General features: G+C 35.8%; 1 long non-coding RNA gene and 4 other non-coding genes across 5 annotated transcripts; all 5 read right to left on the minus strand.

Annotated features, from left to right (window-relative positions):
- Positions 1 to 3,166: 3,166 nt before the first annotated feature.
- Positions 3,167 to 4,934, minus strand: LOC121763384. The gene is made up of 2 exons (XR_006042432.1): positions 3,586 to 4,934; positions 3,167 to 3,471 (listed from the first exon to the last, which is right to left on the minus strand). It is a non-coding gene; the product is annotated as an uncharacterized LOC121763384 (long non-coding RNA).
- On the minus strand, positions 3,799 to 3,903 carry LOC121766229. The gene has a single exon (XR_006042956.1). It is a non-coding gene; the product is annotated as a small nucleolar RNA Z103 (small nucleolar RNA).
- Positions 4,037 to 4,140, minus strand: LOC121766232. The gene has a single exon (XR_006042959.1). It is a non-coding gene; the product is annotated as a small nucleolar RNA Z103 (small nucleolar RNA).
- LOC121766231 lies at positions 4,274 to 4,377 on the minus strand. Its single transcript, XR_006042958.1, has one exon. It is a non-coding gene; the product is annotated as a small nucleolar RNA Z103 (small nucleolar RNA).
- On the minus strand, positions 4,511 to 4,614 carry LOC121766230. Its single transcript, XR_006042957.1, has one exon. It is a non-coding gene; the product is annotated as a small nucleolar RNA Z103 (small nucleolar RNA).
- Positions 4,935 to 19,628: the final 14,694 nt, after the last annotated feature.

A 19,628-nucleotide genomic window follows, 5' to 3' on the forward strand; every position in this document is an offset into this window, starting at 1 on the left:
AACCTTTAGCTATACTATTCCTACTCTGTATACTTGCAGGTATTTATAGTGCTAATAAAAAGTGCATTACTGACTTGTACCTTTTCCTGCACACTTATGCAACTTTTCTTGTAGAATATGCACGTTAAACTCATCATATTGACCAGTAACCAAGGCCTAGAATACGACTTATCATAGTGCAAGTGAATAGAGAATATTGTGTGCAACTTGAATGCAAGTGAAGTCTAGCGTTTAAAAATAAAAAATTTGAAGTGGAAGAGTCATCTGCAGGCATTTTATTGTTTGGGTTTTTCTATAACCCCTTGGGATGAACCCACCAGCCTGTCGGGCTAGCCCGCTAAAACCGGACAACCCGATTATTATCGGATTGTGATTTCTCAGCTCTAACCCTATAATTAACTGGCTTTTTGGGCCAATCCATCGGGTCCGGGTTGCACTGACATCCCTACTTGACAGCGTTGACTACTTGCATTAGCAATAGAAGAATTGCCCCAAGGCATGGACGGGAGCGTACATAAGTGGCCACATAGACACCAACCTAGCCCTCATCCTAGAGGTAGTCGCCGGCTACCGTCTATGGATTTAGCATGCATATTTCGGTGCGACTGGATCAAACAACGATCTGTGCTCAACTTCTCTGATCTATCCTTCACGGCCAAAGCCGATAATACAACATGGGGTACTATCTTGACGATGGTATCCAATTCGAAATGGCCAACGTTTGTGAAGATGCTCAACATGCCACATGAACCTAAACAAATTCTTTTTTTGCAGCTACAAAAGGTGGCTCAAAAAGATGTCGAAAGTACTATTCAACGTTATCAAGGCCACGTGTTGAATGTGGTACGTAAACAATCTAACCGACATCATTTATGATTTATGCGTGTATTTTCCTACACAACATGATTGTCGAAAACTAAGGGCTGGATACGGAAAATTTGTTCAATGATGATACCCCCAGAAGCTCAACCTCAAAGAGTCACCCATGCCAGGGTGCGCCGACACCATTAAGCGAGCACATACGCCTTCAGGGACTTGTGTTCAATGCTGCCGCTCATGTCCAACTCTAAAAAGATCTAATCAAACATATTTGGATTAAATTTGGCAACGAGTAGGCTATTCCATGAAAATTATGCACTTAATCACTTTCAATAAATTGTAATTTTAGCATTACAATTATATCATTTTAATTTTAATTGGTTTTTAATATAATATATTTTTTAATTATCATTGTACTTTTCATAAATTTAATATTGTTTAATTGAAATTAAAGTGGTTGGGAAAAAATAAAATAAAGGAAAATGAAATAGGGAGACCCATGATTAGTTTAAGGATACGATGGATTGTTGTTGGGTTGTCTCTTAATTAAGATATAAAATAAAAAATGGTTAAAAGCGGTGTTGGACCTATAAAGAGTTAAGAGATATGATGATTTAACAGCAAGTAATGGATGCTCTTACCGGGATGTGATCAAATACTAACTATTTTAATGTTCTACTTGCTAACTAAATCAACACATTTTATTAAAAATGTCAACACAGTGACATCAATATGTCAACACAAATTTGTGTTGACATTTTGTAAATGTCAAGATAAATTTGTATTGACATACTCATGTAAATGTCCAGGTGGGGTCGCATGGGGTCGGCCGACCCCACCGACTGTCCACCGAGCACTGCCGAAAAACATCATCTTCGACCTTTAACATAGCGCAGCTCCACCTCCGACCCCACGACAACTTCAACTCCAGAAGCCTTCTACCTTTTCCAAATAATAAGAGGATAGGAACAATACAGTCATAAAATTGAGGAGAGATATTAGAGGAGGAGTTGCATAAATTTTAGGGAATTTGATGTTGATAGATGAAAAAGCCGATGATTCCCTTATTAGTTAGGTTAAATGATTGAAATTTTGGGCTTATTTTATTTTTATTTGTTTGGGCCACCTAAAATATTAGTAGCACTTAATTAAATAGGTAGGCTCATTTTGTGGATTGACTAAGCCTAATTATTTTTATAATTTTCGTTTCATCAACTACATTTTCATTTTATTTATATTTTATTTAATCATTTTTAACTTCATCCGTTTCAAAAGAATATGCAATTTGAGTTCAGTACAGGTCTTTATGTAAAATTGGTAAACCTCTGTCTCAAAAAAATATGCACTTACCGGGATGTGATCAAATACTAACTATTTTAATGTTCTACTTGCTAACTAAATCAACACATTTTATTAAAAATGTCAACACAGTGACATCAATATGTCAACACAAATTTGTGTTGACATTTTGTAAATGTCAAGATAAATTTGTATTGACATACTCATGTAAATGTCCAGGTGGGGTCGCATGGGGTCGGCCGACCCCACCGACTGTCCACCGAGCACTGCCGAAAAACATCATCTTCGACCTTTAACATAGCGCAGCTCCACCTCCGACCCCACGACAACTTCAACTCCAGAAGCCTTCTACCTTTTCCAAATAATAAGAGGATAGGAACAATACAGTCATAAAATTGAGGAGAGATATTAGAGGAGGAGTTGCATAAATTTTAGGGAATTTGATGTTGATAGATGAAAAAGCCGATGATTCCCTTATTAGTTAGGTTAAATGATTGAAATTTTGGGCTTATTTTATTTTTATTTGTTTGGGCCACCTAAAATATTAGTAGCACTTAATTAAATAGGTAGGCTCATTTTGTGGATTGACTAAGCCTAATTATTTTTATAATTTTCGTTTCATCAACTACATTTTCATTTTATTTATATTTTATTTAATCATTTTTAACTTCATCCGTTTCAAAAGAATATGCAATTTGAGTTCAGTACAGGTCTTTATGTAAAATTGGTAAACCTCTGTCTCAAAAAAATATGCACTTTGAGTTCAGCATGAGTTTGATGCAAAATTATTAAAATAAGGTAAAAGTGGAGAGAAAAAGTAATCAAAATATTATATTAGTAGAGAATTCCACCTCATTAGAACAACAAAAAAGTTTTCAAAATTAAAAAGTGTATACTCTTATGTGACAGACTAAAAAAAAGAGTGCATATTGTTGTGAGATGGAGGGAGTATTAAATATTTGGTGTTAAAGAACAAAACATACAAAAAGGAAATGAATACATCCATATATATATATATATATATATATATATATATATAGTAGTGATATAGGGCAAGTGCCTATTAACTACATAACTAGATAACAAATCACAGCCACAAGATAAAAAAAAACAATGTCTAGTATTAATACATGTAATTTTCGAATTTAAAGGAGAAATTAGTTCCCTCTATCACAAATTTACTTCACAATAACAAGGCGGGAGTGTAATGGTCATTGCACAGCCAAAATTACATCATTGGCAAATTCAATTCATTTGAAAAAGAAACCGCGTTCTTCTCATCTTCTCGCTGTCGCCTTCACCGTAGCCGTCCCTATCCAGTCGTCAACATCCAGTCCTTCGTCGAACAAATGACTACAAATCAAAGAGATTTTTCAAAATGTAAATTTCCTACTGATTAACATTTATTTGTAGGTTTGATTTTAGAACTAATTTAGATTTGAATTTATTTGTAGATTTTGAACGTACGAAGAAAAATGCAACCGGAAGTTCCAGTGGTATACACCAAGGTTCCGACCGTGAGTTCCTCTACTATTATTTCAGAATCAAATCATCCGGGTTAAAATTATGCCATTAAGTCCAATATCTATAATCTAAAATAGAGATTTATATTATAGACGTCCCAATATAACAAATTGGGATATTATTTCATGGAAGGGGATTATTTCATACAATATAAAGATGGATCAGAACTTTGGCTTGGATTTTCTCTGTAACGAGAGAAAATATAAGAGCACTCAGTTATTTCAGCGTCGAATCATCTGGGGAAATATTCATCACATCCATCCAAAAAGAGATTATATAATACACTATTTGATAATTTCATGATAACATCATCAAAAGTATTGATATTCCACGAAATAGGAAAATGCTGATTTATTAGGAAAATATGATTGAATATTTAAATTGATAATAAGAGACGGATCAGACTTTTAGCTTGAATTTTCTCGGAATGGAAGAAAATAAAGGAGCGCTCAGTTATTTCAGCGTCGAATCATCTGGGGAAATATTCATCACATTCATCCAAAAAGAGATTATATAATACACTATTTGATAATTTCATGATAACATCATCAAAAGTATTGATATTCCAAGAAATAGGAAAATGCTGATTTATTAGGAAAATATGATTGAATATTTAAATTGATAATAAGAGACGGATCAGACTTTTGGCTTGAATTTTCTCGGAATGGAAGAAAATAAAGGAGCGCTCAGTTATTTCAGCGTCGAATCATCTGGGGAAATATTCATCACATTCATCCAAAAAGAGATTATATAATACACTATTTGATAATTTCATGATAACATCATCAAAAGTATTGATATTCCAAGAAATAGGAAAATGCTGATTTATTAGGAAAATATGATTGAATATTTAAATTGATAATAAGAGACGGATCAGACTTTTGGCTTGAATTTTCTCGGAATGGAAGAAAATAAAGGAGCGCTCAGTTATTTCAGCGTCGAATCATCTGGGGAAAAATGCATCACTTCCATCTCCAAAGAAAACATTTAAGATAAGAAAACAAAGCCAAAATTTTGAAAAGCAATTACGAAATTGAACGAAATTTCTCCAGTTCTGAAAGATTAAAGCTCGAAACGAGCGAGCTCCGATCGAGAAGTTGAAGCAGAAGCAGAAGCAGGTAGAGATAAATATGGCGTCGGCTCATACGCAACGCCGATTAAATCTCTGGCGCTGGTAATCAGTATTTCGACGCACATAAAAACACAAAAAGATTAACAAAATTTAAATAGAAATTAAGAGATTAGTAAACAGAAATGGTGAGAGGTAAAGGGTTGGATATAAGGAGGCGGAAGATCTGGAGCATTGTATGGAGTGGGTTAGGTTTTATAGAGGCGTGAAGAAGAAGGAGGCGGAAATAAGGATTTGCCAAAGCCCTAATTTTGTAATTGGGCCCTTTTGCTCCTACATATCCAATATTAGTACCAACAAATTTACAGATTTATTATTCATTAAAATTACACTCTCCTCTATCTATATTGAACATAAAATTACAAAAAAATGGAATTTTTTTTATGAGAAAGTGGAAATGAAAAAGCTTTTTGAAAATAATAATAATAATAATAATAATAATTTTATTATGGGTACTTTAATAAAATAGAAGAGTGAAAATATTTTGTCCATATAAAAACGAAAATTGTTCAAAGAAACAATGTGTGTCATTGTAACAATAAAATAAACGTTAATCAAATTAAAAATCTTTTTAGTATTATAGGAGCCAACAAAGCTTATTTATGAATATTAATATTTTTTTGTAAGATTTATATAATAATTTTCTATTCACATTATCTCAAATACATATTTAAATTACAAAAATTTATATATATAAAACATCTTATGCAGTAGTCACCTATTTCGTGCATGGATTCATGATTAATTTTGTAAGTCATAGAATTATACATATTGTGCTTCCGTATTGTTTTCGGTTATTTTAGTTGTGTGTGCTAAGCAATATTTAATCTATACACCAGAAGAGTTTTGAAGAAAATTACAAGAGAAAAATGAACCATTCTTAAACGTAGAACCATTCTTAAACGTAGAACAAATGCCAAACGGAGGTCGTTAGATCTTTTAATCCAATGGTGTTGATTTGCACAGCAACTTCCCATTACAACCAAAACTATTATTAATGGGTGAATGCAGAGAAGTGAAAAAATATAGCATGCATGAACTCTTCTTCGTTTCATTCATTCTTCCATCAACATGTGAGTTTTTTCACATGTTGAGTCCGGAATGTCGTGAAAACATAGTCTAATATGTATGAATTTTAATCTTGACCGTCATTTTTTCCTCATCCAATGAATAAAATATGTAGAGTTCTAGGTTCTACACTTAAGAATGGTTCTATCTTTAACGCAACCCTATATATATATATATATATATATATATATATATATATATATATATATATATATATATATATATATGGGTGCATTATAATGATAACCCCAATTTCAGTAATAACCCTATAACTAAATCTGGACCACACATTTTTAAAATCACGTGGTCTAGATTCAAATTTAGATTTACTTCATAAAAAAAAGCGCGGGGGTAAATATGTCATTTCTCTCATGATAAAATTTACGTATCAAAATTTCGCTCATTTAATTTCTGAATTTCGCTCATTTTATCATTTTATCAGTCAATCAAAAGTATCATTTTATCAACTCAGAGTATCATTCTATCCGGCAAAACTATCAGTCTATGCAATAAACCTAACATATATCATTTTATCAGTCAGTCAAAAGTATCATTTTATCAACTCAGAGTATCATTCTATCCGGCAAAACTATCATTCTATGCAATAAACCTATCATTTTATCATTTTATCAGTCAGTCAAAAGTATCATTTTATCAACTCAGAGTATCATTCTATCCGGCAAAACTATCATTCTATGCAATAAACCTAATATATATCATTTTATCATTTTATCAGTCAGTCAAAAGTATCATTTTATCAACTCAGAGTATTATTCTATCCGGCAAAACTATCATTCTATGCAATAAACTTAATATAATCAGCACAATACATAATATAAGAAGCTACAAAGCAGTAAACGTATCATTTTAGCAGATTATTTAGACAAAATCTATTCGCGTAATTATCACATGTACTCATAACTTGAATTAAAACATGCTTTCGCACATAAAATCCCTAAAACATGCTTACTACGGAATTAGCCAATTTAACTTGTTGATTCAATCAAGAATCGATGATGGCTTGCTCCGTCTCCATGTCAAGATCTTCAATATAAGACCTCAGATCTTCTGACTGGTGTCCCGGACTATACGCTGATATTTGTGTGGGCAAATCTCACCAACGTACTAGGACTCGAATAATGGAAGACAGAACTCAGCTCACGGAGGAGGCACAAATTTCGAGCTCTCTCTTTAGAGGGGGACGAAAATTTTGATAATAAATTGTTATATTTTCTGTCTCATTTATTCTCCTATTTATATAAGTCACATATTGGGCCCAATCAGGGATCTAAGGAAGAATTTGGAACAGGCCTCACCCAATTAGCTTTTTACTAATTAAATTGAACCCACAATTTAATATAAGCTTATATTGGGATATTACGAGCAGCCACTACAGAAGTAATATTGCACTGCCTTCCAAATCCGAAATTACAAGTATTCCGGATTTCCTTTAATTGCATTTGATTCATTTCCCGCGCTTAAGATGGAAACATCCATTAATTAATTAATGTATGCTATAGACTTAATTAATTAACATATTTCGTATTCCAAGAGTGGACTTAGCAAGAAACTCTTATTTATTATTCATAGAGTAATCAAACTCCAACTACCTAGGTTCCGAATAATAAAACCTCGTTTCGAGATCCTCTTGTGGATGTTATCAAACGAGACTTTCCTCGCGCACGTTTCAACATAATAGCAATCCTAGCTCCTCTAGATAATGATCACCACTACCCAATATACCTGGATCGTTGGGTTACGAAAAACCCGCACCTTTGGTAAGTCAAAGTAGTGGATCCTCAATATCGTATGCTCAATGCTAACGTACATTGATTAAGAAATTAATTTTCAAGACCTCGTCTTTCAGTAGATAGCATAAAGGCTCGTCTTGCTGTTAGATCCATTCAGTGCTATACCACACCAACGGCATCTTATTTCAATAAGGTTTAGAAATAATCGGGCTGACATTGCAACCTTTCGCGATAGGTAGTCTAGGCCTATCAAGGTTGTGAAATTCTTATTTTTCTTTGTTTAGAACTGAGCGTGTTACCTTATATTGGACGACACCCACAACCGGTCTACTAAAACAAAGACTTAGACTTTGTTACGTTTGCTCATACATTTAAAATGTAATAAACAACCATTAAATGTAAAACATAACAACATTATGACAAAAATAATCTGTTGCATTTATTGGAAAATAACCATTAGAGTTTTACAGTATCCAATCACTCGAAAGGTGATTTCTAGTATACAAAACCCTAACAATCTCCCACTTATACTCAAAACAGCTTTCGAGTATACAAAATAGTAGAGCACACGTCTAAATTTCTCTCACTTATACTAAAAGCGAGTTGAGGTCTTGAATGAGTCGAACTCCCATCCCTTCAACGTGGCACTCGAACGGTTTTACCGCCAAAGCCTTTGTAAAAGGATCTGCCAGGTTGTTCTCTGACGCAATCTTGACCACTTTTATGTCTCATCTCTGCACTATATCTCTAATGATATGATACTTCCGCTCTATGTGTTTGCTCGCTTTGTGAGCTCTTGGTTCTTTCGAGTTTGCCACAACACCAGAATTGTCACAATAAATGGTGATGCTTTTGGGCAGATTCGAAACCACACCTAAATCCATAAGGAAGTTCTTGAACCATACAACCTCTTTTGCAGCCTCCGAAGCGGCCACATACTCGGCTTCCATGGTCGAGTCCGCGATGCATTTCTGTTTCACACTCTTCCAAATTACGGCTCCACCTCCTAAGGTGAACACATATCCTGAAGTAGATTTTCTCGAGTCCTGATCAGCTTGAAAGTCTGAGTCAGTATATCCAAAGGACAGAGCTCGGCTGCATTGTAAACTAGAGCATAGTCCTTAGTCCGTTTAAGGTACTGAAGTATGTTCTTTAAGGCGGTCCAATGTCCTTGGCCCGGATTCGACTGATATCTTGCCACCATGCCAACAGCAAAGCAAATATCTGGTCTAGTACAAAGCATAGCATACATGAGACTTCCAACTGCCGAAGTATATGGAATCCTTCTCATTGCTTGTATCTCAGACGGCGTTTTAGGGAACATCTCTTGAGATAAATGGATGCCATGTCTAAAAGGTAAGAAACCTTTATTGGCGTCCTGCATGCTAAAACGACTAAGTACTGTTTCGATGTAAGATTCTTGAGATAAGCACAACATCTTCTTCTCTCAATTCCAAAGAACCTTGATCCCGAGGATGTGTCCCGCGTCTCCCATATCCTTAATCTCGAACTGGTTTGATAACCATGTTCGAACTGATGACAACATCTTTTTATTGTTTCCAATTAGAAGACTGTCATCTACATATAAAACTAAGAACACCACATTCCCCTTATCAACTTTCTTATACACGCAGCTTTTACTTGGGTACTTTTCGAATCCAAACTTGCAAACAGTTTGATCGAAACATTGGTTCCACGATCTGGATGCTTGCTTGAGGCCATAAATGGCCTTCTTAAGCTTCCAAACCATGTGTTCTTTGCCCTTTATGGCATATCCTTCGGGTTGTTCCATGTAGATGGTCTCCTCAAGACTGCCGTTTAGAAACGCAGGCTTAACGTCCATCTGCCATACATCCCAATCCATATAAGCTGCAATAGACAACAGTATCCGGATTGATTTGGGTATACCCCTTGGCCACTAGTCTTGCTTTGAAGACTTTAACTCGTCCATCGGGTCCACGTTTATGTTTATATATCCACTTGCTCACAATGGCAGTATAACCTTCGGGTAGGACGGGCAAATCGTAGACGTCTTTGTCTATCATAGATTGTAGTTCCGAATCCATTGCTTTTACCCATTCTCAATGATCGACATCTGCCTGCGCCTCCGCAAAGTTCCAGAGATCTAATACATTGCTGTCCGAGCAATGATCCATAGATTCTCCCAAACCAATGTAACTGTCGGACTCATGTGAGACCCTCCCACTACGGCGCGGCACTACAATATTTTGAGTAGAAGTTGAAGTTTCGGGAATTGTTTGTACACTTTGTACTTGTTCTTGGTTAATGGAACTTGTGACAGAAGTTAGCTTATCAAGAGCCACTTCACTGCTGGGTTTATGATTCATTACATAGTCTTCCTCTAAGAATGTCGCGTGAGTGCTCACAATGACTTTCTTATCTCGGAGACTAAAGAATTCATAACCTTTCGTTCCTTTGGGGTATCCTACAAACATACCTCCGTCCTAGATCCTAGCTTAGTTGGATCATTTTCCAATACATGAGCCGGGCAACCCCAAACCTTGAGATGTGCTAGATTGGGCTTACGCCCAGTCCACAACTCATATGGAGTTTTAGGTACGGATTTTGATGGTAAATTGTCTAAAATGTGACTTGCGGAAAGCAAGGCATGTCCCCAAAACGAAATAGGCCGACGTGCATAACTCATCATCGATCGAACCATGTTTAATAAGGTCCTGTTCCTTCTTTCAGCTACGCCGTTCTGCTGGGGCGTGCCCGGCGCAGTCAGTTGGGAATGAATTCCTACTTCCGATAAGTAGTCCAAAAATTCGGCACTGAGGTATTCGCCTCCACGATCAGATCGTAGGCATTTGATATTCTTCCCATGATACTTCTCCACAAGAGTCTTAAAGTCTTTAAACTTGCCAAAAGACTCTGACTTGTGAAGCATCAAGTAGACATATCCAATTTTCGAGAAGTCATCAATAAATGTGATGAAGTATCGAAAACCACCTCTTGCCTCAGTTGACATTGGTCCACATACATCGGAATGAACGAGCTCAAGTACTTCCTTGGCCATATTGCCCTTAGCCTTAAAAGGCCTCTTGGTCATCTTGCCTTCTAAGCATGACTCACACTTATGAAAAGGTTCCTCCTCTAGACCTTTGATAAGATCTTGTTGAACAAGAGAATGGATCCTCCTTTCATTGGCATGACCAAGTCTAAGGTGCCACAAGTACGTTTCGTTCATTGAACTTGAAGGTTCCTTTCGTTTCTTTAAAATTTTCGATGTTGTATTGAGTTCTGATTTGCGATTTTTAAACTGTGTAGAAGTGATTGTGTACAGATTGTTTTCCATGATACCACGACAGATATAAGAACCATCTTTCTTAATAACGCAGTTGTCATTAAAAGAAATCTAATATCCATCATAAACCAATTTAGAAACTGAAATTAAATTTCTTCTAAAAGAAGGTATCAACAAAACATTCTTCAAAATAAAAAATCTATCACTACTAAAACGCAAATAAATGTCTCCCACTGCAACGGCTGCCACTTTAGTAGCGACGCCCAACTGGACATCGATCTCACGATCATGTAGCCGTCTTGTCACCTGCATTAAGTCAGGATCAAAACAAATATGATCAGTGGCTTCTGTGTCAATAACCCAAGTGTAAATTGATGTCGAAGTCAAACAAGACTCGACAACTAGAGCATGGTGCATACCTGTAGCCTTGCCCCGTTTAGGACAGTCTGGCTTCCAATGCCCCTTCTCTCCACACTTGAAACACTTCCCCGTGGGCTTCTTGTTAGCCCTCTTCTTCTTCTTTCCCTTAGCTATCTTGGCCGGTCCTGAGTTCGGTGCCTGCCTTTTTCCTTTGCTAGGCTTTAAGCCAGAGGAACGAGGCGCCGAAATCATCATGGCCGCCTTAGCCTGGACCATAAGGCCCTCTGCCGACTGAAGTTCAGTCAACAGCTCTGCCAAGGTGTAATTCCTTTTCTTCATCTCGAAGTTGAGCTTGAACTGTTGGAAGCTAGGGGGAAGACTTTGAAGGATGATAGTCACCTGGGACTCGGGATCGATCGTCCCTCCCAAGACCTCAATTTGGTTGAGGTGGCCCATCATCTCGAGGACGTGGTCCCTCACAAACGAGCCTTCCTTCATTGTCTTCGACATGTTACTCCGAAAGGCTTGAGACTTAGCCGTTCGATTCTGAGTACCAAAAAGATTCTTGAGATTCTGCATAATCTTGGCGGCAGTTTCCATAGCAGAATGCTGATGCTTGAGTACTGATGACATAGATGCCAACATGTAGCACTTAGCCATCTCATTCGCCTTATGCCACCGTCTATGTGCATCCCTGACTCCTGCCGCAGCGTTAGCCGCCAGTACTGGAGGTCGCGGGGTGGTGAGCACAAAGATGTACTCATCTGCTGTGAGAACGATTTCCAAATTTTGTTTCCATTCTATGTAATTTTGGCCCTCGAGTTTATTTTCTTTGAGAATTGCAGAAAGAGGATTGAACGACTGCAAAACAGAGTATTTTACTATTGTCATAAACTTATGTAAGAAGTTTGATTAGATTAACCATAAAACTTTTCAAAATCTTACAACTGTAAAATTAAAATTTTGTACCCTCCAGAGGAAGTCAATACGCATTAAAATCTTACAGTTTTACTGGTCACAACACCGACGAATAGTCCAGAGACCACAGAGTGGCATGGCCGCCAAATGTTGCCTAAGCAAGACCATCTCTTTAGCATTATAGAGTCTTGTTTCTACAACACACTCCCATAACAATGCTTATGTGCTGCTAACAAGATCAAGCTATCTCAAAAATTCTGTGTGAACTTCTGAATCTCATAGTTTCTTAGGATTATTGTCCCCACAGGGCAGGTGGTGATAATATTGGAAACCACATTCTAGTTCCTACTATTTATATTTGAGAAGTCCGCCCTCATGAACTTGCTATTTTCTTAGGATTATTGTCCCCACAGAGCAGGTGGCGATAATATTAGAAAAAGGCTTCATAAATTGCAGACCAATTGATGGAGACCATATACAAACGTTGAGTTCGTAATTATAGCTTAGATATTTTGGTTATGGTTTTTCTTTAATTATCGTTAGTCATAGGGCAGATAAAGACTTGATTAAATTCTGTTGGTATTTAATCTACTGGATAATTAAATCTTTTATTAATTGGTATCTTCTTTAGGGAATAATTATTCTAGAATATAATTCTTATTCATGTCTACTATAAGATTTGACTAAAATAAATGAATGATTTAATTCTTAATAAGACATGAAAAATTAAATTCAAATTAATTCCATGTTCAAGATTAGGAAGAGATATTTCATTATTTAATGTATTCATACATATCTATCATTTTTAGGATCTTAGATATATAAATATTAGGAAACTATTAAATTATTCTTATCCATATCATCTAGGAATCAAAATATTATTATTTATTTCCATAGATATAGAAAATAATAAAAATATTCCTTAAATCTAGATAAATATTAGGAAACTATTAAATTATTCTCATCTATATCATCTAGGAATAAAATAATATTATTTATTTCCATAGATATAGATAATAATAAAAATATTCCTAAAATCTAGGTAAATCTTCCAAAAAGATTTTATTTCCATTAAATAATAATATTTTAATGATATCTTTTAATAAAATAATTAAATAATCATTAAAATAATCTTTCATCGTTATCTCATCGTACGAGGTTCGCACGAACGATGAACGACAAAAATCTGACGAGTTTTTCGTCGGACCACGACGCACGAAGCGTCTCGGCCACCAGCGCGCAGATGGCGCGCCAGCGTCTCGGCCAGCGGCTCGTCGGGTGTCGCCAGCGTCTCGGCCAGGAGCGTGCGCGGAGGCGCGGCTCCTCTCGGCCAGCGGCGAGCACCCGTCACGGCGTCTCGGCTCGTCGAGTGCCGACGCTTCTCGGCCAGGCGCGCACGCGGCGGCATGCGCCTCTCGGCCAGCATCTCGGCGCCCGTCTCGGACATCCGAGCCGTCGGGTGGCGCGAGCTCTCGGCCAGCGGTGCGCACGGTGGCGCGCCCGCTCTCGGCCAGCTCCAACCTTCCGCCTAGGGTTCGGCCTGGCATCTCGGCACCTCGGCACGTTCTCGGTTGAACTGCCGTGCCACTCCATCAGCAGCGTCGACCTCGACCCATTTCCGTCCGGTGCGTGTGGTCTCAGCCGGCGGCGCGCACGAGCCCTACTCGTCTGCGCGTCGCCCCGTGATCACGGCTCCCGGCTCCCACTGTCTCGACATCCCTACCTCGATCGCACGTGGTCCGTTCGAGCAATTCAAGTTCTTTGAATCGATAGTTTTTGAGTTCATCATGCATAAAATTAAACAAAAACACCAAGAACATGCTTCGCAATCAAATAACACATGCATACATGAATTTCGCGAAATTTAAATCCAAATAATCAGAGCCAAAGACTGGCTCTGATACCAACTGAAGGGGCTGGCAGCGGAAGCGTGCGTTCAAAACGGATCACAAGAATTTGATCTATTTAGCAGATTATTTAGACAAAATCTATTCGCGTAATTATCACATGTACTCATAACTTGAATTAAAACATGCTTTAGCACATAAAATCCCTAAAACATGCTTACTACGGAATTAGCCAATTTACCTTGTTGATTCAATCAAGAATCGATGATGGCTTGCTCCGTCTCCACGTGAAGATCTTCAATACAAGACCTCGGATCTTCTGACTGGTGTCCCGGACTATACGCTGATATTTGTGTGGGCAAATCTCACCAACGTACTAGGACTCGAATAATGGAAGACAGAACTCAGCTCACGGAGGAGGCACAAATTTCGAGCTCTCTCTTTAGAGGGGGACGAAAATTTTGATAATAAATTGTTATATTTTCTGTCTCATTTATTCTCCTATTTATATAAGTCACATATTGGGCCTAGTCAGGGATCTAAGGAAGAATTTGGAACATGCCCCACCCAATTAGCTTTTTACTAATTAAATTGAACCCAAAATTTAATATAAGCTTGTATTGGAATATTACGAGCAGCCACTACAGAAGTAATATTGCACTGCCTTCCAAATCCGAAATTAAAAGTATTCCGGGTTTCCTTTAATTGCATTTGATTCATTTCCCGCGCTTAAGATGGAAACATCCATTAATTAATTAATGTCTGCTATAGACTTAATTAATTAACATATTTCGAATTCCAAGAGTGGACTTAGCAAGAAACTCTTATTTATTATTCATAGAGTAATCAAACTCCAACTAGCTAGGTTTCGAATAATAAAACCTCGTTTCGAGCTCCTCTTGTGGATGTTATCAAAAGAGACTCTCCTCGCGCACGTTTCAACATAATAGCAATCCTAGCACCTCTAGATAATGATTACCACTACCCAATATACCTGGATCGTTGGGTTACGAAAAACCCGCACCTTTGGTAAGTCAAAGTAGTGGATCCTCAATATCGTATACTCAATGCTAACGTACATTGATTAAGAAATTAATTTTCAAGACCTCGTCTTTCAGTAGATAGCATAAAGACTCGTCTTGCTGTTAGATCCATTCAGTGCTATACCACACCAACGTCATCTTATTTCAATAAGGTTTAGAAATAATCGGACTGACATTGCAACCTTTCGCGATAGGTAGTCTAGGCCTATCTAGGTTGTGAAATTCTTATTATTCTTTGTTTAGAACTGACCGTGTTACCTTAAATTGGACGACGCCTACAACCGGTCTACTAAAACAAAGACTTCGACTTTGTTACGTTTGCTCATACATTTAAATATGTAATAAACAACCATTAATATGTAATAGGTAGTCTAGGCCTATCTAGGTTGTGAAATTCTTATTATTCTTTGTTTAGAACTGACCGTGTTACCTTAAATTGGACGACGCCTACAACCGGTCTACTAAAACAAAGACTTCGACTTTGTTACGTTTGCTCATACATTTAAATATGTAATAAACAACCATTAATATGTAATAGGTAGTCTAGGCCTATCTAGGTTGTGAAATTCTTATTATTCTTTGTTTAGAACTGACCGTGTTACCTTAAATTGGACGACGCCTACAACCAGTCTACTAAAACAAAGACTTCGACTTTGTTACGTTTGCTCATACATTTAAATATGTAATAAACAACCATTAAATGTAAAACATAACAACATTATGACAAAAATAATCTGTTGCATTTATTGGAAAATAACCATTAGAGTTTTACAGTATCCAATCACTCGAAAGGTGATTTCTAGTATACAAAACCCTAACATTTTATCCGCTTTGATTATCATTTTATCAGGTAAAAGTATCATATTATTAAACAAAAATGTCATTTTATACACCAAAAATACATATCATTCTATCGGCTGAAAGTATCATTCTACCCGTCAAAACTATCATTCTATCGGCTGAATGTATCATTCTATCCGGCAAAACTCTCATTTTATGCAGTAAACCTAACATTTATAAACTAAAAGTATCATTTTATCAACTCAGAGTATCATTCTATCCGGCAAAACTATCATTAAAACTATCATTCTATGCAATAAACCTATCATTTTATCATTTTATCAGTCAGTCAAAAGTATCATTTTATCAACTCAGAGTATCATTCTATCCGGCAAAACTATCATTCTATGCAATAAACCTATCATTTTATCATTTTATCAGTCAGTCAAAAGTATCATTTTATCAACTCAGAGTATCATTCTATCTGGCACACTATCATTCTATGCAATAAACCTATCATTTTATCATTTTATCAGTCAGTCAAAAGTATCATTTTATCAACTCAGAGTACCATTCTATCCGGCAAAACTATCATTCTATGCAATAAACCTATCATTTTATCATTTTATCATTTTACGTGATATTTGGCGAAATTCAGAAATTAAATGAGGGAAATGACAGTTTTACCCCCGCGCTTTTTTTTATGAAGTAAATCTAAGTTTGAATCTCAAAACTATCATTCTATGCAATAAACCTATCATTTTATCATTTTATCATTTTACGTGATATTTGGCAAAATTCAGAAATTAAATGAGAGAAATGACAGTTTTACCCCCGCATTTTTTTATGAAGTAAATCTAAGTTTGAATCTCAACCGCATGATTAGAAATATGTGTGGTCCAGATTTGGTTATAGGGTTATTACGATATTTAGGGGTTATCATATGATCACGACTCTATATATATATATATATATATATATATATATATAGGGGGTCTTGTTAGGTTGAGATTTTTTAGCTTAATTGAGAATTGAGATGCATTTTCAGCCACTCATTTTGAAATGTTAACTGCAAGTAGATTATGTCAACTAAGGGGTATTATCGTCATTTCATTTCAATAGCCAGAATATCAAATGTCAACAACTCGTATTAAAATGTCAACAACTAAAAAAAATTAATTTTTTTAATTTTTTTATTTTTTTTTATTTTTTTTTAATTTTTTTTTAAATTTTCGCGCGATGTCAACTACTGAGACATTATGTCAACTACGATGTGTAGTCTGCACATCAAATGTCAATAGCTCTGCACATCAAATGTCAACAGCTTATAATTGACATTATATATGTATAGTTGACATGAATTGTATATGTAGTTGACATTATATGTGTGTAGTTGACATGAATTGTATATGTAGTTGACATTACATGTGTGTAGTTGACATGAATTGTATATGTAGTTGACAAAAAAAAATTAAATAAATAAAATAAATAAAAAAAAATAATCGAAAAAAAATAATTTTTTTAAAAAAAATAAAAAAATATTTATTAAATAAAATATATGATGAAATTACAAATTTGCCCTTTCACAATTAATTAATGTAAAAATATTTTCCATGTGGCAAATTCTGGACCACTCATTTAATAAAAATGAGTGGCTTATAATGCATCTCAATTCTCAATTAGGCTAAAAAATCTCAATTGATCACAACCCTATATATATATATATATATATATATATATATATATATATATGGAGCATTAATCTCCTATTGCTCCCTTCGATTTAAGTTTCTTCTTAATTTGGAGCATTAGATTAGATTGATGGAGGGACCAGATGAAATTCCATCTTTTGATCCCATATTGCATTATAGGGGGGATTCTATGTATTATAAGGGTAAACTAGTAAAACATCAAAATTGAAAACTGCCCAAAACGGAAGGAGCGAGATTTATGCGGGATTTTGATACAACCTTTCATCTACACACACACACTCTCTCTCACTCCAAACGTCTATCCCTCAATTCACGTCTCTACAAATCGTCTCCCCAAATTCCACCCACTCTCCAATCCCTAGCCGCCACTGGAAGCAACCGGGTATCTCCAGAAATTGATCATTTTTCGTCGGATTCACTGTCCAAATCGAACTCCCGTAGCGCGCGACCATATTGTTGAAGGCATCGACAAGGTAGGGTTGAAAAAAGTTATTTTTTTAGTAATAGAAACCGTTAAACGCTGATATTCACAGTCTATAAGTCGATTCCCAAATTTTCATCCAAAAATTCATTGTTTTTAACGTGGCCTTGGTCGCGATTTTATGTAATCACAAATGGGTTTTCGTTTTGGTTAGGATTTTGTTGTATATGGAATGTGTAATTATTTACTAGTTTACAATTGTGTATTGTGCGATTATTTAGATGAAATGTTTTATGGATTTGATTTGTTGGTTCGTCTCACAGATTTAACAAGACGAAAAGAGGCCGACCGTCAAGATCTCAACCTACCCAGGCTGCAGGTCACCAATCTATTTCATTTGCATGTAAAATTCCTAGAGTAGTTGTACATCAATTAGTCTTCCTTTGTGCATTCTTCGACATATCTTGTAAATGGGTGGATGGGTGAATGTAAAATTTTTCTGTGCATTATTTGATTGCTTGGGTACATTATTAAATAATGGTTACACATTATTTATCATGTAGTATCCATTATTTGTCTGCTTGTGTACATGAGAGATTTAGTCAGTGCAGTATACATGTGCGCATTATTTGATTGAATCTGTACATTGTTTATCTAGTAGTATACATTATTTATCAATTATTAGGCATTATTTGACTGCTTTGTGAAGGATGTGGGTGATTGGGTGAATGCAATATTCCTCTGTGCATTTTTTGATTGAATCTGTACATTATGTACCTAGTAGTTTACATTATTTATCAAGTAATAGGTATTATGTGACTGCTTGTGTACATAGGTGAATGGTGAAAGTCATATTCCTTTGTGCATTATTTGATTACTTCTGTACACTAGTTATCAAGTATTATACATTATTTATCAAGTATAAGGCATTATGTGACTGTTGTGTACATGAGTGAATGGGTGAAAACCAGAACCCCTGAATCTGCTTGTATAATATTCCATAGTGCATTATTTGATTGAATCTGTACATTTTAAAACTAGAAGTATACATTACGTATCAATTATTATGCATTATTTGACTGCTGTGTACATAGGTGAATGGGTGAAAGTCATATTTCTTTGTGCATTATTTCATTGCTTCTGTACACTATTTATCAAGTATTATACATTATTTACCAAGTATTATGCATTAATTGACTGCTTGTGTACATGAGTGAATGGTGCATTATTTAATGAAAATGCGACACAATATTGATAGCTTCCCATTTAAATAATGCTATGATGTTGTATGTTGGACAGCAGCGAAGCAGCTGAGATTCAGGAACAATGAAGTGAAAAAAAAACCAGATAAATACCGTGAAAGCAGATGGATGAAGACGAATCTGTACATTATTAAACTCGTAGTATACATTATGTATCAAATATTATGCATTATTTGACTGCTGTGTAAATAGGTGAATGGGTGAAAGTCATATTTCTTTGTGCATTATTTCATTGCTTCTGTATACTATTTATCAAGTATTATACATTATTTACCAAGTATTATGCATTAATTGACTGCTTGTGTACATGGGTGAATGGTGCATTATTTAATGAAAATGCTACAAAATATTGATAGCTTCCCATTTAAATAATGTTCTGATGTTGTATGTTGGACAACAACGAAGCAGCTGAGATTCAGGAACAATG

This window comes from Salvia splendens, chromosome 14 (genome assembly GCF_004379255.2).
Source record: "Salvia splendens isolate huo1 chromosome 14, SspV2, whole genome shotgun sequence".
NCBI classification, from domain to species: domain Eukaryota; kingdom Viridiplantae; phylum Streptophyta; class Magnoliopsida; order Lamiales; family Lamiaceae; genus Salvia; species Salvia splendens.